The sequence below is a fragment of the Periplaneta americana genome, chromosome 10 (genome assembly GCF_040183065.1).
Source record: "Periplaneta americana isolate PAMFEO1 chromosome 10, P.americana_PAMFEO1_priV1, whole genome shotgun sequence".
Classification (NCBI taxonomy): Eukaryota; Metazoa; Arthropoda; class Insecta; order Blattodea; family Blattidae; genus Periplaneta; species Periplaneta americana.
The window spans coordinates 37,351,938-37,370,240 of record NC_091126.1 but is presented as its reverse complement, the minus strand read 5'-3'; positions in this window follow the sequence as shown (position 1 = coordinate 37,370,240).

Below are 18,303 nucleotides of genomic sequence, written 5' to 3'. Positions count from 1 at the left end.
GAGTTTTTGGTTTTTAGGTTGTATGTGTAGGAATTCCATGTCTGTATTTATGTTATTGTATGTGTGGTTAGCATTAGTTACGTGTTCGACATATGTAGATGTATTGTGTCCTCTGGTTATTGCTTTATTGTGTTCTTTGTATCGAGTTTGGAGTTTCGAGATGACGCCGAGATCTGGTAGGCTCTGAGGATGGTGTGAAGAAGCACCGAAACAGATGTAAGCCGCACATGCTAAGGGTACGTACACGTTGGAGCAACGATAAACGATGAAAGAAACGATCTAGCGACGCTTTGGTATTATCAAAGAATCAAGTGTTCATATCGGAGCAAAGAGGACGCGGGAAGCGAACATCTTGATTTATCAGTAGAAGATATTCTATGCATCCACTTAGTGAAAGAAGATATATAGGAAATATCAGCTGCTAAGTTCAAGGTTAATATAACTTAAATACGTACAAAATTGAACCCGTTTCTCATCCCAAAGATAGTATAAATTCGTTGTGTTGTGATTGGTTCTTGTGATCACATAACATATGACGAATAATTACACAACTGATCAATTTGCCAATATATACAATAATTAATTTAATATGCCGAAATAATAATAAATCGATTAATATTCGGATATATTTATAATCACCGGTAATTATACAGATTAATATTATCTTAATCCAGGGGCGTATTTTGCGGGCTACCGGGGCTACCGGCGGTAGCCCAAGGAAATTACAAAAGAAAAAGTCTATAATATAACATAATGTAATAATTTTGTATTATTAGTTTTACCATAGTAATTAAAATTAAAGTAATTGTTAGATATATTTTGTGTAATAATAGGGTCAGCGGTAGCCCAAACCCTCTAACCAGTATACGCCTCTGTCTTAATCAGAGATCATATGAACGACAAGAGCGAAGAAAATGGAACTTTGGTTTTTCGTCGCTTTTATAGTGTATCTTCGCTTCTATCGTTACTCCAATATGCACACCTCAATGACAATGCATGCTTCAATTCTCTCTGGTATAGCATCGCTGCTTCTTTTATCGTTTATCGTCGCTCCAACGTGTACGTACCCTTACACAATTAACACGAGTAAGATCACCATTTAATCAATTATTTAACCATATTTCTATATAATTCCTGGAAGTGAAGGACATGAGTTTTCATTTCGAGAAAAGACACAGAGTAAAAATTCTTATGTGAGATTATTATTCAACACTTCTGACACATATATAAAAGTTGGAATATTTCTCTGAACAATAATTGCACCAAAACAGTTCACTTTATTGTTTCATATTGTATTGTAATCCTGGTTACAAATCGCCGTATGCAGTATCCACAGTTTACTATTCTAGGTACTGAAAAGATTTGATTCTAATTATTTTTAATCACAAATTAAACATTAATTTTTATACATGTTTGTGTATATACTTCTTACTTCTCTTCGTTGATGTTTCCCTAGAATTTTTATGAACTCTATTTCTTTCAGGATTCACTTTCCATCCATTTACTGTAAGAAATCTTTTGTCACGTGGGCCTATTAGTCATTAAATTTCAACGAATTTCAGTTTGCAACAATTAATTAACCAATTGAACAAAATTATTCACTTAAATTTTCATATTTATATACTCATTAGTTTCGGTATATGCTGTCATTCAAACATCTGCACAAAAGGAAAATAGGCTCATACATTATAAATGGTGCATTTAGTAATCAATAATTCATACGAATATATTGTAGGTTGTATTCATTCCAGGTGAATAAAAGCTCATAAACGATTAATACAAGGAACATTATACAAAAAGGTTTTTTCAGACTAAGCGCGAACAGAAGAATTATGAGCAATAAAAGAATCAGCCCCATCAAGTAAAAGTATAACTTAATTCCCATAATCACTGCTTCTATCAATGCTTGCAATGCCTCTTCCATGCTTCTTACGAACCTGAAACAAACGCCAAGTGATAGGCCTATTAATAACATGAATTCTCTTCTGTTAACCTCATAAATTCTTCACATTAATAAGAGCATTGACAACAGATGGAAATGTGGTGGATGATATATCTAACCATCTAATGAGTATGCCATTTTATTTTGCAAAAAGATTTCATCTTTTCAAATGCAGCGTTCAAATCTTACTTGACAGGAGAAATTTCTGTGCAGATTATAATGAACTTATATCGCAAGGAACATAACATAACAGGTAAGGTCCCATTCATACGGTATGGGAATTCCTCGAAACGGGCATTTATTTAAATCGATTTCTTACTGTTCGATTTCGCCTCCTACCTAAAAGCCAAATTGGCTAGTCTCTTATATTGAGACAACTCATCCTGCCTAAGGTATTTCCATGGGTTTCCTATGGCGTTAAGACAAATGTCGGGATGAGCCCTAAGAGAAATGGGTCACGGACCAATATGCCCTTCCCCATAAATTCTCCCTTTTCTAACAAACGACGTAATGCCCTAGTTCAGAATCTATAAAATTGCCTGTTACATGTGCGAGGTCACTCATCTAGTCGCAATGCGTAAGGACAGGGAACCTTTCGATTTGCAGATTCAGAATTCACGGCGTTTCTTCTGACGGCCATCACCTGCCTTGTCATCGGACAACAGACGACAGAGTCTTCTCGACTCCACTTGCACTGCGAAATGGCAAAGCCCTTTTCAATGTGCAAGATTACACCTGCCATCCTAACGGCAAACAAACGAGTCTTCTCGACTCCTGCACTGCGAAATGACACAGTTCCTTTCAATGTGCAGATTTACACAAGCCATTTCTTCCTCGTCCCGTCCCGTGATCACTTTGATCACATTTCCGTCCCCTCGCGTATGTGGTACCTAAGAGGTTACGTCCATTTTCGGTTTTTCCCCTTCACAGTGGCGGCTCCTGCGTATTTCTTAAGAGGAGGAAAGAAGGTAACAGGACGAAACGACACCTTCTTGAATGAAACATGCTACAAATTAGCCAACATGCACATAATATGTAAGACCAGGTAGTGTTGGGGTTGGCCTTTCCTTCTGTATAGCAATAATCTGTTCTTGTAAACTGAGTTTCCTAAATTTTCCATAATATATAATGTTTTCACTTCCATTCATTGTTGAATAATTGCACAAATTAACAATTACAAGGAAATTCACCTCACATGCTTTTGAAGAATATCAGTTCTTGTAAAGTCGTACTACCGTTATTGTTCAAAGTTGCCGGTGGCCAATTTTTTATGTTAAAAATAATGTAGTTTGGAGTACCTACTTTCAATTTCAAATATATTTGTACAAAACTGACAACTTGGTTGTTGCCCTGTCTAGTATACAATGGATGTAAGTGAATTTCAGGGGCCAGAAAGATATGCGATACTAACGTAGAACTACTTTCTCTTTGTTATATATAAACCCGACTTTAACTTTCAAATATGCTTGAAAGTTTCAAACCATGAATAGTAGTCTATATAAAGTGCAATGAATAATATTTTTGATTTATACTTTTTTTTTTAATGTTTATATATGGTGTATTTCATAGCGTTGCGTTAAAACTGTTTTATTGTGCCTTCTCCTAGATATGTTATAGTCTGGTTGAATGCAAGATCGTTAGATGGCAGCAGTAGCGAGCTTGCTGCACGACCAGTCGGTTTCTATTTCCCGCCCATGCGCTGATTCAGAGGAGGATCTCCTCCCTCTCTGTTCATTTACTCGCTTTAAAACTCTGCTTCTTTCTCTGGCCGCTAGTGCGCTGTTGTCTATGTGTGCTAACTGCAGTAAAGGAGGAATGGATTGACTTTCCTCCACACAAACAATCTCGCATCTTTCTCACAGTTTTCTAGCAGCACATCAGCGCGCATCGTTTAAAACTCGATCAACCGAGGTTTTCTTATAGCTGTGAACTTAAAAATTATCGAAACTTCCTTGAATTTCAAGGCACATATTTTATTTAGTATTTACTTTCAAAAGAAGAAAAATGTGAGGAGGACTTTCCTCCCTTTCCTCCCCCGAGGAACCGCCACTGCCCCTTCAAAATTTTCTAGAGCTCCTTCAGTGGAGCAGCGTAACCCGGAGTGAGACAAGTGGCCAACAAGCTTGGAGCTCACATATTTAGTTTCGTACAGCCCCGAAACCCTTACAAGGACGCCTTTTGCGTACCTTTTAAATCCGTCCTCCCAATTCTCCTCTTTCAATAAAAAAAAAAGAAATGGGCCACGGACCTGCACTCATATCCCCATGACCCCGGTACTTATTATAAATGTAATTAATAATTACATTATATCTATCGATTTTTTCCCATAGCCTATATAATTTAAAATATAATTTAAAAATATAATTATCGCGGAAGAATAGAGCGTCTGAAATCGACAGACAAAATAAGAAATGAAGCTGCGTTGGAAAGTGTGGGTGAAGAAAGAATGATGCTGAAACTGATAAGGAAGAGAAAAGGGAATTGGTTGGGTCATTGGCTGAGAAAAAACTGTACTGTAAGGAATGTTGAACGGGAGAAGAGAATATGTCATATGATAGACGACATTAAGATATATAAATCATATTATCCGGAGACAAAGTGGAAGGCAGAAAATAGGAAAATTGGAGAATGCTGGGTTTACAGTGAAAGACTTGCCCTTTAGCAGAACACAATATATGTATGTACCGTATTTGCTCGCGTAATTTGCGCCCCCGCGTATTTTGCGCACCCTAATTTTTAAGGGATTATTTTGAACTTTATTTTTGCTCCGTGTATTTTGCGCACACATTTTACATACATATTTTTTTAGTGTAGTAGGGATTACGTACATCCTTTTTTTTTCAGTGTAGTAGGGATTTTCCTTCCCTACAGTCCATCGTAGGTCATTCACCAGCAACTGAAGTACCTGCTTCAGAAAGAAACCCCAAAGTCCCGCTACTTTAACGATGCTTGTCCTTGGTAGAGACAAGTTACCGGTATAGAAAATTAGCCCTATCGTAAATACTTGTATTTCGGTTGACTTTCAACACTTCTAATGTGCACTTGTATTTATACAGTATTTCAAGATGGGAAAGAAAAATAACAATTACACCGCGTCATATAAATTGAAAGTGATAAGTTTTGCGGAACAATTCGCCAATCGTGCAGCTCAGAACTCAGAACGGGACCTGTTATTTGAAAAATCCGCATATTTTACGCACCCCAATTTTTCAGTGGCCAAAGTTAATTAAAAAGTGCGCAAATTACGCGAGCAAAAACGGTATGTAGGCCTATGTATGTATGTATGTATGTATGTATGTATGTATGTATGTATGGGAAATAATCTGTGTGCACACTGACGTTCAAATGTATCTGACCATACTAATCGATGGTGATCGATAATTTGTTGGCGTAAGTCAGTGAGCTCTAGAGCTCACCGGTGTAAGTGTGGCTTCTTTAGTTATTACTTCTATGAATAGAAGGCGAAGATTATAGCCAGTGTTGCCAAACGTACATAAATATACCAGCATTGTGAAATTCAATATTTCATAGCATTCTACTGGTTGTAAAACAACATTGGATTTAGCCGGAAACCGCTGATATTATCAATATTAGAATGATTTGTGCTTAATCTACACAATAATTTTCCCTGGCACAATAATGGTACGACCTGTTGAGAACTAGCGAATCTCTTTCAAAGTTTGTAATTTTTTTATATCTTTTGTTCTGACTTATTCCGTGGTTGGAAAGTTTGCTTACACCAGCGGTCGTCAGCACAGTGCACTCTCGGGCTAGCGTCTGTTACCCGCGGATAAAACATTGCACTGGCGTGCATCCGTGGCTGCTGGCGGGTATGCTCTCTCCCTCTTCCTGCAGCACGACAGGGCATATTACGAAGCACTGCTTACCCTTTACCCATTTCAGCGAGTGCTAACAACCACTAGCTTACATGATTATAAAATCGTAGGTGAAATGTCTTTGAACGCCAGTGTACATTATTCTCGGCAAGAAATCGATTCGAATGAAAGCACGTTTTGAGAAATTCCCGTACCGTGTGAACGGGTCCTTAAAGTTAATTTGACTGAGTTCAAAAAGAGGAATCTATGCCATAGCAATTCTGATTTCTTTCATTTGTCTGGATTGTTGTCAGCAAGTCAATCGGCCTCAAAAGTAAAGGTCCGGAGAAGAACCTATACAATGCTATTAGGACATGCACACTCAAGGACAGGAGAACGCGAATTCGATTATGCGCACTGTTCGAAACATACAGAGGTGAGCCTGCCTGGAGAGAAATAAAAAATAGGTTGCAACAACCAAATTACTCTTCAAGGAACGGCCACTCATATAAATTGAGGGAAAGAAGACAGAGGACGGACATTGGAATGTTTTCTTTCCTCAATCGTACTATCAGGAACTGGAATGCTTTACCTGCAGACTTACTAAAGGCTTTACCAACAACCAAAAACGTATTTAAAAATAGGCTTAAGGACTTTACTAATAGACGATAATTATACACAGTATGTAAAGGATGTAAATGATATTTTGTTATTGAAGTGTTGTATCAGTGAAGAATTATGTTGTGTCAGTGAAGTGTGTTGTGTCAGTGAAGTGTGCTGTGTCAGTGAAACGAGTTCCTGTCAGGGAAGCTTTATACTTTATAGTGGCAGTGCAAAGTATTTGAACAGTGAAATGTTTTTGAAGTGTTAGTGAAATCAGGATAGAATCAGTGAAATGTGTCGTAGTTCCAGTGCAGTGAGTGAGTTGACAGCGAAATGAGTGTAATGTGGAAAGGTACTTGTGCAGATATGAACATATCATACTCGTGGGTTTTAGTTCGAACTTAGATTTAAGATACAAATTACATTTATTTTAAATGTTATTTTAAGTGATAGTGCTTCATTTCATTTAGGATATTCCCTATTATTATTATTATTATTATTATTATTATTATTATTATTATTATTTGCTTAGGGCTCCTTATTAGGTACGGAGTTATTTTGCCTGTTCTAAATCTACGACATGGACCACCATCCCTAATTTTTTCCCGAAAGAAGGATTTCCATTGTCATTTAAAATCCACCGTTCTCTCCGTGGTTTCAATCCGTCAAACTCAAATCGAAACCAGCACAAATGAAGGGTACACGCGAAAAACGATCAAGGTCCATCAAAAAATCGAAATTGACTTAATAATGCTATCTTATAGCGGAAAGGAAGTACTATCATGTGGTCTAGCTAGTAATAAGAAATCATCATTCTTGACATTCCACTACGTCAGTTTCTATTAAATACACACATAACAAAGTATTAAGTGCTTAAACTTTAAAATTCGTTTTTCTCGAAACTTTCTAAAGTGGACCTTGATCGTTATTCCCGTGTACCCTTGAAATAGTGTGCCTCTTTCTTTCACCAAGTGATTAAGAAATCGACACAGGACCAAGAAAATAGGAAAAAATAATCGTTGAAAATAATATGACTGATTAGTATTATTATTATTATTATTATTATTATTATTATTATTATTATTATTATTATTATAAATATTATTATTTGCTTAGAGCTCCTTATTAGGTACGGAGTTATTTTGCCTGTTCTAAATCTACGACATGGACCACCATCCCTAATTTTTTCCCGAAAGAAGGATTTTCATTGCCATTTAAAATCCACCGTTCTCTCCGTGGTTTCAATCCGTCAAACTCAAATCGAAACCAGCACATAAAGTGTGCCTCTTTCTTTCACCATGTGATTAAGAAATCGACACAGAACCAAGAAACTAGGAAAAAATAATCGTTGAATAATCGTTTAAATAATTTTAATTAAAAATGGTCAGCTCTACCCCAGTTCATGATATGGAAAGTAGTTGATTTCAAATTAATAGAGGAAGAGGTCGGCCTGGGCGGCGCAGTCGGTAGAGTGCTGACCTTCTGTGCACGAGATTGTGGGTTCGATCTCGATCTAGGTCGACTGCATTAGGTGTACTTAAATGCGACAGGCTCATGTCGTAGATTTACTGGCATGTAAAAGTATTCCTGCGAGGCAAAATCCCAGCACACCGGCGACGCTGATATAACTTCGGCAGTTTCGAGCGCCGTTAAATAGAACATAATTTACAATAGAGTAAGAGTACGACGCTCAGTATCCTTTGAAATGTATTGTGCAAAAATGGTTGCTTCCCCAAACAAAAACTGAAATGGCGCTCCAAAATCATTAATATTTTACTAATAATTGTAATAGTAATTACGGAAATGTACAAGGAAACGAAAGAAAAAATATTTTTTTTTTTTCGCACAACACAATTATAATTTTTCTACCTCAATTACTATAACATTCCTAACTCTTTATAGCTTCAAATAATTTTGAATTTCTTTATAGTACGACGATAGGACTATTAAATATCGGCGAAACGAATATGGCGGAGATAACTGAAGAATAGAAAAAAATCGTAGAATCAGTTTACAATTACGTTAACAAAACCTTAAATAAACTGAGAAGTGATTAGTCGCATGCATGTGGATTAATAGGCCCAGGTAACTTAAGCATAGACACACCCAATAAAACATGTATAATTCTCCAGAAATCGAGGAGACGGCCTCCAGATATGGAGGGTAGCTGTGAATATATTGAATAAGCAGTCGTGGACAGCCGATGAGGGGTGGTCCTCCAGCTTGGGGGTTGGGCGAAGGGCTAACAACCCATCACCGTAAAAAAACAGCTTGTTACGAATCCTTCAAATAAGCCTCAGAATGGGACTGATTATCTGGCACGACCACAGCAAAGGAATAAGGTTTTGAGATTTGGTACTTGCAATGTTACAAGTCTATATAGAACAGGAGAGGTAACATTAGTAGCAAAAGAACTAGCTAGATATAGAATAGACTTTGTGGGAGTACAGGAGGTTAGGTTAGATAGGAACGGCATAACACAAATAGGAAATTATTTGTTGTATTATGGGGAAGGAAACGATAATCACCAATTAGGAACAGGATTCTTTATTCATAAAAGAATAAAATCAGCAGTAAAAGGGTCTAATTTATCAGTGATAGGTTATCGTATTTAGTACTTAAGGGTAGATGGTGCGATATCGTAGTTATAACTGCTCATGCCCCTACAGAAGAGAAAGACGACCATATAAAAGATAGCTTCTATGAGGACTGCACGCATTGTATTCTTCACCTGACATAATTAGGAACATTATATCCAGACGTTTGAGATGGGCAGAGCATGTAGCACGTATGGGCGAATCCATAAATACATATAGAGTGTTAGTTGGGAGGCCGGAGGGAAAAAGACCTTTAGGGAGGCCGAGACGTAGATGGGAAGATAATATTAAAATGGATTTGAGGTAGGTGGGATATGATGACAGAGACTGGCTTAATCTTGCTCAGTATAGGGACCAATGGCGAGCTTATGTGAGGGCGGTAATGAACCTCCGGATTCCTTAAAAGCCAGTAAGTAAGTAAATTCTCCAGAAAGAGAAATTACTTAACAAAAATCCTTCCTAAACGCCCCAGGAGCCGACAACATTGCAGAGCGGAAAATGAACATGGCTGTCACAAAGGGACGGTAAATAATATTCTTAGAACATCAAAATACTAAAGACATTAGAATCAGCGATCATCAGAACACTGCACTATCGAGCTAGCGTCTCTTACCCGCGGACAAGACACTGCCCTAGCGTGCATTCGTGGCTGCTGACGGGTATGCTGTCTCTCCATCCCTTGTGCACGACGAAGCATAGTTCCTTACCCTCCATGCACTCTACCCATTTCAGAGAGTGCTGACGACCACTGCATTACATACTATCATTGACTTTTTTTTATTTTATTGGGTTATTTTACGACGCTGTATCAACATCTAGGTTATTTAGCGTCTGAATGATATGAAGGTGATAATGCCGGTGAAATGAGTCCGGAGTCCAGCACCGAAAGTTACCCAGCATTTGCTTCTATTGGGTTGAGGGAAAACCCCGGAAAAAACCTCAACCAGGTAACTTGCCCCGACCGGGATTCGAACCCGGGCCACCTGGTTTCGCAGCCAGACGCGCTGACCGTTACTCCACAGGTGTGGACATCATTGACTTAAACACAGACAACTTAAGCAACTATTTTTCTCATTATTTTGGAAATAATATGATGTATGTAGCCTATGTACAGTATATATATATATATATATACAGGGACATCATTTTATTTTTACTTGCATTTTTATTGTACCTGCGTTTTTGAATGTACTTGACTCCCACCCCTTTCACTAATGTTCTTGCTAACGTCAGCCAAACAAACTTACGGCCGCTGTTGCTAGCAGAGTACAGTGTGTTTCAGAAATATGTTGTATTTTCTATAGAAGAAAGAGCTTATATTATTGAAGTTTATTTTCACACGGGTACAGTGCGTAGCATAACTGAATTTATCTGTGTGGACTGAGCACAAGTGAAGATTAGAGTTACCGAAAGTACGGTACCCTATAATATGGTACGGTACTTAACAGCATTATTTAAACAAGAGTTTCGTTTTACTGTTTGTAGGTATGAAGGACGATGATGGAAATTGGAATTACAATATAACCGAATGTGAACAACAGTTTTTTTCCTGATTATATCATTACGGAATATATTCGTAGAAATATCATTAATTTGGTAGATAAATTTAGAGCAACAGTGTGTACAGAAAGGAAGAAAAGTGTAAGATAGCCAACAAAGATGACAGAAGATGCTAGAGAAAGGATGCAGCAAAGTCCTAATAAGTCGGTCAAGAAGTTAGCTGTAGAAATTGGGATTTCTTACGGAAGTGCTCACGAAATTCTCAGGAATAAATTAGGTTAGTAATATGCTGAAAAAAGTAGACATTACATAATGAATATTACCGCCTGAAGAGTCAGTTTATGAAAAAAAATTGTCACTGCTCTACTTTTTCTTTGGTAATATACCGCAAAAGTAATGATCAAACTGAGAATCGTAATAGGCTATTCTATTTCCCTGTAACATAAATGGATACACTACTTTTCTCTCCTCCTATAATTATTAAAATGATTTGTTTACATATGTAACACCAAACTCCTGTAATGGAAGGGGGTAACAGTGTTTCCGAGTATAGCCAGGTTAATGTTAAAAATGTTGGTAAAAATAAAGTGATGTCCCTGTATATATATATATATATATGTGTGTCTGTGTGTGTGTGTGTGTGTGTGTGTGTGTGTGTGCGCGTGTGTGTGTAGACACACACTGTGCTTAAATTTTAAATACTTACCTCTCGAGTTCCATTTTCAAACTCGTTCTTTCCTGATCCACCACCAATCCCTAGAACGCAATAGAGCACACGTGACAAAAGTTGACCTATCACGAATCAGCCTGTTCTAAGTATGGTGGTAAAAGCGACAAAGAATCAGTATACTGTAATGACTTTCATTCCGTTATTATTATTTCTCCGTCACTTGATATTTATTATTTTCTCATCGACAATGGATTGATTTCGTGGCAGTTTGTAAATGAAATCACAACCTGAGGGAATATTAGAAGTCATACATTCTCAACTTCGTCAGTATCGTTCCCACATTCACTTATATCTGATATTTCCAAAATGTCTACTGTAGCCCACTCTATCAATATGAGAGCACAATATTCCCAAAGCAGGCCCAAAATATGTGTAAATACTAAATATATCATTACTGTATAAAATAAATGCAACATTTACCGTAAGCCTAGAATCTTCTGTGTTGAGATTTGCATCAACGGACACATTATATTTCAATACCATAGCCCAGTGTAGGCTATATTTTAGCGTATATTATTAGAGAAATATAATCGTCCTCAAACTAAGGAACAGAGTTTATATTTTTTTGGATATTATTTGGAACATAAAAGTAGCCTACTTTACATTTACCGAAGTTATAACTCACGTTTTCTGTCATTATATAATGATAATGGAAAGAAACTAATCTAATTGAACGTAATCCAACTCATCCCACACATTCACACAACATTATTTCTGAAACTACAATAATTTGCTTTCAAATTCTTTCGAGGTGTAGAATACTCAACACTCGGAATAAATATTACGATGGTTAAAAAACTAATATTTACCTTCGGATTTCTAATAGTTTCGGGAAGCTTCCAAGAAGACTATTTCATTAATCTCAAACTGTAATTATGACTTCCCAGAAGGCAATGCAGGGAACGTGATGAACAGTGACCAATCATGGATCAGTCTGTCGTATTTTGGAAAGAGCAAATATGATTCAAATATACTGTTTGTGATTACTTGAATTCCCTTTTTATTTTTGGTCATTTGGTATCTATGAAGCGTCTTTAATAATTATATTATAACTTACTGGAATATTAAAAATCGACACCCCCAACCAGCGGCGGATTTTCAAGGGAGGCTGTGCAATACAAATAATTCGTACGAAAAGAACAGACAGCACTGTAACCTGTAAATGAAAGCTTCAAAATTACTTTTTCCAGGGAGATCTTCAATTATAAAATAAATTTAACAACTAATGGTATAATTTCTTTTAATTTACCTATATATAAACAGTTACCCTTGGTCAAATTCTGAAGGATAATTACTGCGCGCTCCCGACTTCCTTTCTATCATATTTTTAGCATATTTAAATTATTTGTGATCTTCATCATCAACACGAAATTTCCTTGCTGCAGTATGTAGGGGAGAGTCGGGTAGTATCGGACATCGGGTAATATCGGACAGTGCGTTTCTTTCATCTACCACCATATGGTAGTACCTGAATGACATGGTTACGTTTCTCTATGCGACATCACAGAAACGTAACCATGTCAATCAGGTACTATCATCGTGTGGTAGATGAAAGAAACTCACTCTCCGATATTACCCGATGTCCGATACTACCCGACTCTCCCCTAAAATTGAGAAAAGACTCACTGGGTTTTATGGAGTCAATTTTTTTTTTAGATTTGATTTTTTTATTATTGTAATTTTGTCGCACATAAAAAGAGACGTTATAGGAATCTGATAACTAAACAAATTGATTTTTTAACAGTTTTTAATTTAGTAAACATTGCTATTTTTTATTTGGCTATTTGGCGTCGTTGTATCAACTGCTTAGTTATTTAGCGCAGCGAGATATGGCCAAGAATTCGCCACAAATTACCTGACATTTGCTATACGTTTGCAGAAAACCTCGAAAAACACCCAACCAGGTAATCAGCCCGAGCAGGAATCGAACCCGCGCCCAAGCGCAACTCTGGATCAGCAGGCAAGCGCCTCAGCCAACTAAGCTATGCCGGTGGCAAGATTGATATACAGGATGTTAAAAAATAACGTTTACAACGTTTCAGGGATAATAGAGGCGGTAAAAACAAATATTTTTTGTAAGTGACAAAACTTTGGCAGATGCGCCTTTTATTGTGTACGTAAGTGTTAGTATAATCCATAAGGAACGAGACCAATCGTCGTTTTAGAGGTGGTGTTCAAACTGCCGTCCATTGAAGGCATTGCACAACTGGTACCTTCGTACTATGGAGTGTCTGCAACACTCAAAAAGGCCAACGTTGTCTCTAATAATATGTGCAGCTTCAACAACGCGAGCAACTAAGTCTTCTGCCGTATCGATCAGTGTCTCATACACAAAACGTTTCACGTCTCCCCACAAAAAGAAATCCAGTGGGGTTAGGTCCGGTGATCGAGGTGGCCACGGTACCGGTCCACCCCTGCCAATCCAATGATCGGGGAATGTAGCATTTAGGTGGTTCCTGACACGACGATCAAAGTGTGGAGGAGAATCGTCATGCTGAAACCGTATTCGTTTTCAGATGTTCAATGGGATATTTTCTAAAAGTTCTGATAGGACGTCGCGTAGAAAAACAAAATAATTACCATCACGGAGACTGTTAGGCAACAGATAAGCCCCTACACAAACAGAACTAACCAGTGTGTGTTGTGACGGAAGTCAAGTCATCTATCCTTCAGGCAATCTAGCGGCAAAACGGCGCATCTGCTAAAGTTTTGTCACTTAAAACAGAGGTTTATTTTTACCTCCTCTATCATCCCTGAAACGTTGTAAACGTTATTAACACTCTGTATACTGTAAATGAACGATCCTATTAAGCCCCGTCAAACAGTTGAAAAGGTCAGGAGAATATAAATTACCTTTTTAAAATTTACAAATGGTGTCAAATGTTATGTGACTCTAGTGAGCTGGATTAGCAGTCACTTTTAATAGAAAAGATTGTGATGCATTGAGATAATGCTGCAGCAGTAGGGGTACAAATTTGTGTATGAAAGTGACCCTATTCACTTCAGTTTTCAATACCAAATCTATTGCTTTAAAACAGTGGGCAGTTCATGCAATAAGTAATCCCAAAGCAATCGTAGATGGCTTAGTATTCAGATGAATTCCACCAAATTTTGTACTATGAGTTCGTATTTTATAAGTCGAAAATATAGATAGTTTGACATGTGGCTTAATAAAATAACTAACTTCGTGACTGATTTCAGATTTCTTCATTCACATTTCCTAAACATTTATTCAAATTACTTAAAATTATGATGTATCATAAAATTTCTTGAGCACACACTCTAGTCTTAACCCATATCTGCCCGGAACTTCTTCCTTCAAATTTCTTTATAAATTTCACATACCTTCATCGTAAGAACCTAAGAAGTTACGAGAAACAAGAATTTTAATTATATTTCAAGCATAAGTGGCCTCTTGAGGATAGATCTTTAACGACCTACTGGGAAGATAAGATATCTCTAGTGCTAAATAATGTTATGTACCGTAAACTGGGGTTACTTTGAACACACAGGAAACTTTGAACATTTTTTCAGAAAATTATATTTAGTTTTCTAGGTGCTACACTTGTTAGATGGAGGTAAATTTGGTATAAGAATGATTTTTATGTTAATTTACCTCCATCTAAAACAAGTGCAGCATGTAGAAACCTAAATATGATTTTCTGAAAAAATGTTCAAAGTTTCCTCTGTGTTCAAAGTAACTGAAGCGGGGAATTATTACAAATGACACCAATTTTTGGACTTTTAATCAGAATTGAGACTTTTTTATACCATGGCATCAAGTTTGTATCCCTGTGTCTTAGAAGTCTGTCGCCTCGGATCGCAACCAGTGTATGACAGCCATCTGCACCTCTCTGCTGTTGCCACCATAAGACAAATGTCTCAGTTCCGGTGGAGATTATGCTGAAAACTAGCTCAGCAATTGGTGTACTTGATCGAATACAAATTTGCATGAAATTGTTTCTTTTTCTGTAAATGGTCCCAGGGAATCATTTTTTTAGAGCCCTCGTATTTGCTCTCGCGTGGAAAAAATTTGTATAAGGACTTGTTTTGACTTTATTAACATGGTGGAAGAAAAAAGTTAAATTTTTTATCTGCCCCCACGAGAATGTTTGCTTGTTAGCTGTATTATAAGTAACAAAGCTTTCGATAGTTGTAAACTTTTCTGATAGATGAAGGTTTCTATGAAAATCTTCAACATATGTAGAGTGAAAATTCTAAATGGACTAACAAGGGAAGGGTTTCGGCTCGAACAGGAATTTTTGGTTAAAAATTTGTACAGATGCTTACCTCATAACGGTGATGAAGACCGTAAATGCATTCATTTGTGTAACTCTCCATTTGGTTGGTATTGGTCAATACACTTCTTTAAAAATGTACATGAGGATTCTCTATAAAATGCTTGAAACAGCATGGAGCAGAGCAATAAGCACAACACGCAGAAGCAACACCTGAACATTCTTCTGAACCACACTCCAGTGCCGAAAAATCAAATGCTACCTGAATTACATTTTTCAAGTCAGAGACTTGATCACGATTCAAGTAAAAAGCTGACTGCCAGGAATACTGAAGCATAGGGTGGTACACTGGAGCAGACAACTGGTTATGAATAACAGAGTGCATTTTCATTATAAACACTCGATTTCCAAGTTAAGTTCTGGATTATCAGCAAGAGTCCTTATGTAATCTGTTATCCTCCGAGCATATATTTTGTATTGTTAAGGAATTAGATATTCAGAGGCTGGCTATATTTAGTTTTTTTAGGTAAAATGATCATACATTCCATGTCCTAGCCTTGGAATGATTCGTTTATTAAGGTGCGTCCTTGTGCGCATTCAGTGACTCACACAACAGTGTATATTTTTGATTAGCTGCAATATTTTCAGACAGAACGTTGGAGAAAAATGTTCTTAAACGGGATTTAGACATTTTACCACTCGCACTAGCTTCTAGGCTAGGCTAGGCTAGACTTACGGGTAAGGTGTCCCATCCCCTCAGTGCTCTCCCCACCCCTCAACTTGTACAGTGCTCTAACAGACAAACCACACATTACACAAATGAATGCTTTTGGGAGCTTTACAGAGATGTAAAGATGGGCCTGTATACAAAATTTGGATACGAAATTCCTGTTCGAGCCGAAACCCTTCCCTTGTAAGTGTTTTAATAGAGGAAAATCAGAATCATTTATGTGCCAAGGCCAATGTTCCTCTAAAAGTGTTTTGTGCCTCGACAATTACAAACAATTCCTATGGCAACTCATAAATGACATTTCGTGTATCTCCGTCGTGTTTTGATTGTCTAAAGGGGTTAAGTGTAAATTCGTTCACTTGGGAAATATAGCTCTTGCTTCTTTGTTTGTTAGTTTATGTCTTAAGTACAGTGCATATTTGTGCATTTTTTACATAATTAATATAGAGGACACAATTGCTAACACTATGAGCACAAAAGCAGGAAGTAAAAGTGTTCTGATTTAAATTTTCACAGACTCTGGAGAGCAATTCTTGTAAAACACAGGTCTACAAAATAGTCAGGTTAAATGAGGAGCATCGTTTCAAAACGTATTATGTGCAACTTACAATTTTTTTTACATGAACGACGAAAAACTTGATTACTCATAAGCCGGAGAAGTTTGCAAAACACTACACAAAACCATTTTTAAGTACTGGTTTCACAGTTTACAAATATGACGACTTGGAACCATCAGACTTCACAGCATGAAAGATAAATAAATAGAAATTAACAAATTTAATTTCGTCCACTGGGGGACTTAATACGTTTTGAAACGATGCTCCTCAAATATTTTTTCTTTCCACCAGGTATTTTATCATGGTTTCCCCAAGCTATCTTTAAAGATCTTAATGTAGACACTTGCAAAACTTGCAATCATCTCAATGTACTCATGAAAAATAAGGATAAACATGAAATATTTTCATGTAAAATCTCAACTGCAGCCACATCTTACGGCTGAGTCTTCCAGAATATGAAAAAATGACAGCATTGGTTCTATTCGACCAGACAGTGATACTGGTACATGTACCATCACCACTGACTTACACAAAGTTTACTTCCTGCCTCATTTGTCTCACTAAACATGTACTACCTTCGACAGCTCAGATATTACAACTGTATTCATGTATGTGATACTGAAGATGAAATGATATGTACAGTGAGATGCAAAAAAAATGGAACACTATGGAAAACTACGATATTCATTGAAGTAAGACTATTGTAACAAGACTTTGCCACTTTATGAGCCTGTTTTGGTAAATTTAAGATTTGCACAATACTTTTATGGCTATTAACATTAATTTCGACAGATTAGAACGAAAAAATAAGAACAAAAACAAAATTACATTTTTTCTACTTTAACACTGCATTGTAGTGCATAAAAGGAAACTCCATTTTTATTGAACGGTTAATCGTTTCAAATGCCTTTTTATCACATTTAGCACATTTTTCACTTCACTAGACCAATCACCACCGTGTATTCCCTCCTCTAGCCGCAATTACAGCTTCCATCCTCCTAGGCATGCTCTAAATAACATTTCTGATCCAGGTTGTCCTATTCTTGCTGCATGGCTTCCCTTGGCTGGTGTTAGTCTTCTGGTGCAGACACTCGATTCCGTACACGTCTTCCCAGTAAATTCCATATGTTCTCTATGGGATTTAGGTCTGGACTGCGTGCTGGCCAGTCGATTCTCTCAATCCCCACATCTTGGAGAAAGTTTATGACACATTGTGCTATATGAGGTCGGGTATTATCATGCATGAACATGAAGCTGTCCCCAATGAAAGGTGCAAAAGGCATAATGTGGTACCGGTATGTAAGATTTTTTCCACATAGCAGCCGGTGTTTCTTGCATACTAATTCCGCCCAGACCATGATGGAGCCTCATTGTAAATAATAATAATAATAATTTATTTATTTAATCTGGCAGAGCTAAGGCCAGTAGGCCTTCTCTTCCACCCAGCCAGACTCTAATTCTAATAGAATACAATTGGTTACATACTTATTACATTAATATCTAGACCATAAAACAACATGAAAGTAAATGATGAAAGTTGGATAAGTAATGTTAGTGTGACAATAATAAACATTGGTAAGAAATAGTGATA